This window comes from Panthera onca, chromosome D1, assembly GCF_046562875.1.
Source record: "Panthera onca isolate mPanOnc1 chromosome D1, mPanOnc1 haplotype 2, whole genome shotgun sequence".
Lineage (NCBI taxonomy): Eukaryota > Metazoa > Chordata > Mammalia > Carnivora > Felidae > Panthera > Panthera onca.
Window position 1 is genome coordinate 82,077,754 of NC_138348.1, and position 9,019 is coordinate 82,086,772.

The 9,019-nt window shown below is 38.8% G+C and overlaps 1 long non-coding RNA gene across 3 annotated transcripts in view; it reads right to left on the bottom strand.

Annotated features, from left to right (window-relative positions):
- The window catches only part of LOC132662333 (uncharacterized), a 48,062-nt gene extending 40,353 nt beyond the window's left edge, over positions 1-7,709 (bottom strand). For all 3 annotated transcript variants that reach the window (XR_013550363.1, XR_013550362.1, XR_009602575.1), the window contains exons 1-2: positions 7,427-7,709; positions 1,268-1,314 (exon numbers count right to left, since the gene is read on the bottom strand). This is a non-coding gene — a long non-coding RNA (uncharacterized LOC132662333). The remainder of the gene's footprint in view (positions 1-1,267; positions 1,315-7,426) is intronic.
- Between the last annotated feature and the right edge of the window lie 1,310 nt (positions 7,710-9,019).

Genomic DNA, 9,019 nt, shown 5'->3' on the forward strand with positions numbered 1-9,019 from the left:
ATTTCCCTGTACTCTGATCTTCTCTCCTACCTCCTCAGAGACTGTTTGGTTATTTATTTCCCCCCTCTTCCTATAATTATAAACACTCTCTCTCAACTGGTTGTGTTATGGCAACTCATGACTGTATTCTCTTTCCCAGTTCTGTGAGGAAAACATAAATTTTATCAGTTTCTATATGGTTCTCCCGCTGGTTGCAATCTATTCCATTCCTTCAAAGTAGAGCTTCTTAAAAGAGTAGATATATGTTTATCACCTCCACATCCTAAATTCTCTCTACTCTTTAACCTGTTGCAAACCACATTCTGCCATGGGAACCCCACTGACATCGTCTTCATTGAGATCAATCATCCCCTCTTTGCTAAGTAGAGAGGAGTTGTCAGAGTCATCTTATCCAATCTCTCCATGCTTTAAGACACTGTTATTTATATCCTTTTACTCCCTTGATTTCCATGATGTTACTTGCCACTTATCTGCAACTTACTCTCTAGTCAATCTTTTTCAACCTCCTTTAGGAGCTACTCTTTTTCTACTCTCCCCCTTAAACGTTGGTGTCCGCAGGTCAGTGCCTTCTAATCTGTTTTACCTAATAAACTACATGGATAACAAAACTATTTATATAACATACTAGAATAAATTACACACTGTGTGGAAGTGCCTAAATGGTATTGGTGAAAAAAACAATTGTCTTCTCTTTACATTGCATAATTTATAGGAAAAACAAAATAACTAGAAGAGGTATTAAACTAGAACTGAATTTGTTTAAAATTCAAAAATATTTAATTTTTAAAATTTTGAAATGGCTAGTTACAATTACTTGTCAAGACTCTATAGTGATGATTTCTTCATATTCCTGATAGTCACAATCAACAAAAAACTTTGTTGTCACAGATAGATGATAAAAATATTTCCTTAATTTTGACATTCAAATGTTTACAACAGTTGACATTCTATTTCCAGAATCTAATAGCTCTTTCTTTTCTTTCATTGATAAATGTAATGTTGACATTTCTTGTGAAAATATAAATTTCTAATTTCATTGAACATTTTCATATCAAGGATTTCAAAATGGTGATTCCCATCTGAAGTACTTGCAGTATTATAGGTAGTCTGGACACCACATTGACCACAAACTGACAGATCTGTTGATTGTATGTGAAATCAGAGATGTAAGACCACTATCTGAAGTGCACCTACTCTTCCTGCCCTTCCTACCACCCTCCCACCTTCCATCTCACTCAACTGGCCACACCCAATGCTTCTTGGATACCTGGACAATCAGTTCACCAAGCAACACCACAGGTGGCCACTTCTGTTCTGAAAAAAAAAAAAGTCCAGAGTGAAGTAGGTGTTGAGATGGTAGATTATATCCTTGACTATATTCTCAGTTTTGCAGCAATGAAAATGACAGAAGACCTTCATCATGTTAGCCAACTTCAAGGAATGCAATATAAACTATCAGAAATACTATAGCCAAACATTCCACTGAATGGCTACAACATCTGGAAGCAAATAGCCCAGTGACTCTTGACACTGCTACTCCCAATCAGCTTCTCTAAATTTGAGGTTATTATTGTCTTATGGAAATCAGTACCGTCTTACATCAGGCAGGAAACCCTTCCATTTGACTCTGTCTTTAGCCCTCTTTCCACCATATATATACATTCAGAAAAAGGACATTTGCTTCAATAACCACAAAAGTGTCTGATATTTTGACAATTCCCTGATGTATATGTCTGTTTTCTGAACTATGGACCTATATCTGGATATTTCCATTTGGATGTTCCACAGACCTAGGATGCCCACAATTGAACTTACTACCTTCCCCCTGAAATCTACCTTTTTACTGAATTACCCCTTACAGTAAATGGAACCATCACTACTTCAGTTACAGAAACTCAAGAGTTACTTTTGGCCTTTCTCTGTCCTTTATCATCTACATCTATTCAGTAATCAAGTCTTGTAAATTTCCTCTCAAATTTGTACTCCTTGATCTTCAGGGTCTTAAAATGCCTTTATTGGATTATGGAAATAGCCTCCAAACTGACCCTGTTGTCTCTAGATTACCCCTTCAAACAGCTACCAAAATATTTCTAAAATGTAAATCTGACAATGTAAGTCCCCAGTTTGAAATCTTTAATGATCCCTCATTGCCTATGCTATAAAGGCCAAGTTCCTTAGCATGAAATATAAAACCCATTAGAGTTGGCCCCTAAATCATCTCTCTTCCTAATTTTTACCACTCTTTCCTCATATCCTACAATAAACTGTTTGTGGTTTTTGAACAAGTCCTGCTAACTTAACTCCATGCCCTGCCTGGCCCATGGTGATACCTCTTGCAGGAACACCATTCTTCTTTTTTGCATTTCCTTATTGAAGTTATTCCCAGCTGCCTTTCCAGGTGCAAATCAGCTTCCCCCTCCTCTAGGAAATATTCTCTGATCATTTTAATCTCAGTTGCCTCTGCCAGAAGCACCCTTTATACTCTGTCTTATCATAGAACTTATTATATCATCTGCTTCCTTGAATGTTCTAAGGAAAATTATAAAAATATACACTCCTGGCACATAATTTTTATCACCAAGACCCTACAGCATAGTGTTTGGCCCAGACATCTGGGCATTATAGAGAATAATAGGAAAATCTTAAACACGAACATGAAGACAGCTTTATTTAAGAACTATATGCTCAGGGCAAGCATACAGCAAAACTGGAGCTGTCTTTTCTGCATAACCAGGATGTGAGTCAGCTGCATGTCCTAGTGTTCTTCACCTAGATTATCCATTCACCGCCCCCACCTTGTGCCAGCCCCTAAATTAGACCACTGTCCACACCCCAAGTCGGTCTCCCTACAACTCTCAGTTATGCTCCTACACAAAAGTCACTTTCCTGTGGGTAGGTCGTTGCCATAAATAGTGCAAGGAGTTTATGCTTCCTAGGAGCTTCTGGGTCAGTTGAGACCATGCAATCATCATAATCTTGATACCTGTCTTATGAAGGGATTCTAACTATGGCCATTCTCTGCCATAGTTGGCCAGAGAATCACCAGAAAGCACTTCCACCACACAGCACTGACCAATCTCACTTTACCATTTAAGCTCAGAACATAACATAACTTGATATATGCATTCAATATCCATTTAACTTCTGTGTCTTTTTGGCTTCAATACCTTTCATTTGCTAACCAGAGTAGTAGTCAGTAAATGCTGAATAAATGAGTGAGTCTTTTGGCTAGTCAAGGTTGCGGGTAGGCTTTGTATTTTGAGCTAGAAAAAAAAAATAGGAATAAAAAGTAGATTTGGATGCATAAATGGCATCAGTTCACAGCACTGAGGACCTTCAGTGCCTCTATGATTCCCACACCAGCAAAAGAGCCTAACCATAAACCTAGAGATGTAACACCAAGGAAGGCTGACATTTCCCAGGTAACCATTGCATAATCTCCCTGAATAATAAGCACTTAACCTACTGTGAACTTTAATCATGAGTTAAAGAAAAACCTACATTTAGAGTTATCCAATAATGGAAGGGCCCATTTCCTGCTGTGTGTTGATATGGAAGGTGGACAATTGATTGCTCAGAAGGATGGAAAAGGGAACTCTCATTCTGAGGACAAGATTAAACTCAAAAATTATATGACCCTGTAATCATATCATCTGGTAACAATAGGCTATATTTCTGGCTAATCTTATAACCCCTGAATACTCACAGGACTCTAAATAGGAAGCAAAAAGTAAATTTTCCCGACTTTTGGCTTGATTTAATGCTGACATCACATGACTTCAACATTCAGGGCAAAGGAGAGGGAATGGAGTGCAAGGAGGCTTTATAACAATTTCACTAAATGGTTCAAAAGACTTTCTTGAGCATTAATCAATTGTTTCAAGACAATAATTTGATGATTTAAGAGTAAGTAAAACAGAAGCATATGGATTAAATTTTCCTTGAAGTACCTTTGAGTTCCAAAGTAGGAAAAAAGACATTTGGCAAAATCCAATCTGCCTTTGCCAAACCAAAAGTGTTTGAAAAATAATTTGAGAGGTTTTGCCAAACCCCAAATGCCACTGTGTCCTTCCATCCCAATAAGTTCTCCAAAAGTGCAAAACTAATACATCTACTCAGCATTTCAAATTTGGTGGGGAACCAAACTGCTTCATTTAGAGCCTCAAAAAAGCTCCTTAACATTTTTAGAAAAAAATTAATGTGATTGAATGGTCTTTTACTTCCCATTTCTATTCTGACTTCTAAAATCTCCATCTCAGAATTAAAAAAAAATTGTTCACTAGGCATGCTGTAAAATTATTTTGAGTCTTTAGAAGAAGAAATTTTGAGCAGAAAAATTACTTTTAAATAAACTCTGCAAAAATGCAGTAATGTCTTCTTATTGGAATATTGTATGCATATGTGTTTCCTTCTTTATGTTTTCATAGTGCTGACAACCTAAACAATCGGTTTTTATTTAAATCATCTCTGAACTAAAATTAAATTTGTGGGGCACCTGGGTGGCTCAGTTGGTTAACATCCAACTCTTGGTTTCAGCTCGGGTCATAATCTCACAGTTGTGACTTTGAGCCCCACATCGGGCTCCATGCTGACAGCATGGAGCCTGCTTGAGATTCCCTCCTTCTCCCTCTCTCTCTACCCCTCCCCTGCTCATACACATGTGCTCTCTCTCTCACCCTCTCTCTTTCTCTCAAAATATATAAATAACTATTTAAAAATTGAATTTGCAATTAGAGCTGTCAATAGGCTATCCTCTGGGGCCTGAATCAGGTCACAATTGAACCAGTAAACAAAACCTTTGTGAAATCAACAGCATGGTTTGCAATGTGGGTGGCACAGGCAAGTCTTGTCCTCCTGCAAAAATGATTCCTTATTTTCAGCAGTAACCTCAGCTATGTTGAATTTCCTCCATTCAAGGGGTGTTTTTTTTCTGGAAGATTGCCACTAAATGTCTAATATACTTTGCATTTGCAAAATGGCATTCCACCACCTAACAACTAGGAATCAATGCAGTACATCTGAGAGGCACACAGGGCTTTCAGTTCCCAGGGAAACTATTCACAAACTTTTTATTCTGGGACTAAAGCATTTAATTTTCTTTTTTTGGTTTCTTGCATTTTATTTTTAATTTTAAATAAAGTTCTTGAAATTTTTATGGGTACTTAATATTATATTTCTCAAATATTTATCATTTATTGAAATTTAAATGAAAAACCTTAAAAATGTTTTGATTATTCAGAAATATATGGTTTGAATCATTTTTTGTTGAAATAATTTATTTCCACAGAATATATGAATGTTTAGAACACATTTTACTCAAAAAAAGATTTTTCTATTTTCTCTAAACTCAGTTATTTAATGAATGTTCTTCACCTTGGACTTATCCTTTGAGGCTCTGCAGGAATGACTTGCTTGTTAGGAGTTAGCTTGCTATAATAAGAGGTCTTGAGTTAAGAATAGATCCATGCATGTAGTACCATCTTGTGTTGCAAGAACTAGTCTTGCTGAAATGTGAACCCAAGGGCATTTTTTTCTGTTCCACAGATGCTGTTATATAGTAGAAAAGAGGGATCAGCAACAAGGCCCTGGGATGCTATCTTACTGGGATCATTTGATACAGAGTTCAGTCTAAGACAGCGAAGCCAAAAGACAATGAATTCACCTTCTCCACTGACATACCAAATCTATACCTATTTAGAGAATACAGATTCTATAGAAGAAGAACTGAGGCCTGACTGAACAGCTTCTGCACAACAAAAGATAGAGACCACATAAAGAACAGGAGAAACAGACATGGTAAGGAAGGGAAACCCTACCCCTATACTAGGAAACACAGTGGGGAGGGATAGTACTGAGGGAACAAATTTGTCTTCCCTGGGGCACAGACGAAAAAAGCTGTGGTTTAAAAGAGGGACTGGAATATAGAAGAAACAGCTCTAGAACAGAGCCAAACAACAGGGTAGCTGCTGGAAATCCCTGGTTAAGAGGAGCTGGAGAACACCACAGTTTACACTTCCACTCCACCTTGATGTGCAGGCCAAAGCAAGGTACAGGCATCCTAGTGGGCCCTGGGCCCTTAGCCCAAACCAGTCAAAGCCTTCCCACCAAGGCAACCTCAGTGTGACACACACTGGAGTATACCTGGTCAGTTCTTACTACAGTTAGGCATCTTGCCAAGGTGACACAGGTGCAAATCATTCCAGAACTCTCCAGGCTCACACCATTTTGACTCTAGCTACCCCACCATGATGCCCCATGGTGCCCCACTGCACCATGAAGTGCCCCAGAAACCCCAGGCCCTTATCCCACCTCCAGCCACCCTGCTAGGGCACCCCCTATAGAGAAAGCCTGGGGACTCCAGCTTGTGTCACTCTGGATTCCAGCTGCCTTGGGCTCCAACTGCCCTACTAGGTCACCCTCTGCAGGAAGCACCTTGGGACCTCTGCAGCTTTCACCCACTTCCACTTCAGCTGTCCTTCTGAAGCACGAGACCTCTGCATGGAGAGCCCTGGGACTTCCCTGACCCATACCTACTTCACCTCCAGCCATCCCACCAGGACAATGAGTATGTACCTATCAATAATTAGGGACCATTTGGTTGCAAGGAAGAGGAAACCATTCAAATTAGCTCAAATATAAGTGGAGCGATTGGAAGAATACAGTGGAATCTCACAGAACCCAAATGTAGAAAATAGAGTTGGGCCCTTTTAAAAACTAAGGTCTTTAGGTACTCCCCCACCACCATTTCTCATTATCTCTGCACCTACTTGTCTCCACAGACTTTCTCATGTTGGTTTGTTATAACTGAATATAGTCACGGGTCCTGAAACTAGATGATGGTTCCAGGGTTTGCTGCATCAGAATACTAGTCTCCAGAGATAAGACTCCCAATTATCATGGAGTAGGGCAGAAGAGGAAATGCTTCAAAAGGTCCCAGTGGCCTACAGAGCCCATAAATTGGGATGTATGTTATCATCTCCCATTGTGTATAGTGTTTCTATTTTACTGGATCCACACAATTTGCAACATACTACTCACAGGGCAAATAGAGTCATATTCCTTTATTTCACCAATTTGGTAAAACAAGCCTAAGATTTCATCTCTGGGTTGACAGATATGTTTGCTACTTATTCTATAACGTAGTGGTTACTAAGGTGCTGGGTGGCTCAGCCAGTTAAGTGTCCAGCTCTTAATTTTGGCTCAGATCATGATCCCAAGGTGGTAAGATTGAGCCTAGCAATGGGCTCAGTGTGAAGCCTGCTTAAGATTCTCTCTCTCCCTCTGCTCTTCTCCTCTGTTTGCACTCTCTCGCTCTAAAATAAATAAATACATAAATAAATAAATAAATAAATAAATAAATAAATAAACAAATAATTAAATAAATAAATAGAATTTAGTGGTTATAAAACTTATAAACATTTATTACCTCATAGTTTTTCTGGGTCAGGAATTTGAGGGTTGCTTAGCTGCATGATTCTGCCTCAGCACCTCTCATGAGGTTGTAGTCAAGATGCTAATCAGAGTTACAGTCATCTGAAGGCTTGACTGGAACTAGAGGATCTGCTTCCAAGTTGGCTCATTCACATGGCTATTGGCAGGATGCCTCAGTTCAGCTCCTTGCTGACTACTGGCAGGTAGGCTTAGTCCCTTGCCATATGGACCTTTCTGTGAGGCTGGTTGAATATCCTAACGGCTCAAGAACTAGTGATCCAAGAGAGAGAACAAGGAGAAGGCCACAATTCCTATTATGACATAGTCTCAAAAGTCACACAGCATCACTTCCACCATGTTTTTTTCATGAGAAGCAAATCACTTAAGACAGTACACACCCAAGATAAGGGAAATTATGTTCTACCTTTGACATATTTTTAAACTACCACATCAGAAGATCCATTTTTATCTTCTTGTTTGCCTGCCTTAAAGTCCCTGACATCACATAGTACCTCAAAAGGACTCAATGCAATATAAATATGAAGTCCAGTAAAGTTCTAGTCCAAATTGGGAGAAACTCTGGTAACTCCCCGGCTACTGGGATAGTTATCTCTGCTCCTCCAGGCTTTGCAGAACCACTGTTGGATGTCAGACTGAAAACACTGGAGCATGCACAGCATCATCTCATTGTCCCAGGTTTCTACATAGCTACCTTCAGCAAAACTGACTTTGTCACAACCCACTCCCTCCACATTAATTATGATTCAACAGGCTCCTCACAAGATTCTCCATCCTCTTTGTCTCTCACATAATCTTTTTCCTCCAAGTACCCAGTGTGCTCATGCTCAGATTCCTAAGATTCTATAGGTGCCATCTGCTCTCCCCTGAGACTCTCAGCCTCTATCTAATTTTTAAGTTTCTAGGATTTCTAGGAGAAAATAAGATTCATTTTCCATACTAAAGCGTGTATTGAGTCCCACAAAAGTAACATATCTCAGTATTTAAAAGGAGGAGGTATGAATTTTACACTTTGCTGAGCTAGGTAATAATTTGTTCTTTGGGGAAAAAATAAGTCTTTTGTTTAAATGATAGGTGGCTGGGATTGTTAATGTGTGTTTTTTGGAAAATTCCACATAGACAAGAGAGAAAGGAAAGGATCAAACACTAAGATGAGAACCTAAAATTTTTTCAAGCAGGCAGGAGTTAGATTAAAAACCCCATGGTTTCAGAGACACTAGCACTGAGCCATGAATTGATTCAAGACATCCCCTTATTGAAGTGATACATCTTTAGTACTTGCATTAAAATATACTGACTAGCTTCAGCCTACAAGTTTTTGGAATTATTTTTAGAGCTGCTACCCAAAAATTTAAGTCACAAGATTAATTTGGGACTGAGAAAGAATTTAAGAATCATCTGTTTTCATTATTTCATTTTAAAGATGATATCAACTACATTGGTTATTAAGCTGTTGTTATCTGCTATGCACATTAATTCATGACTCTACAGTGTGCGTATACTTTATATTGTGGCCAACATATAGAATGATCAATTGTCCTGGTTTGCCCAGGACTGAGGGATTTCCTAA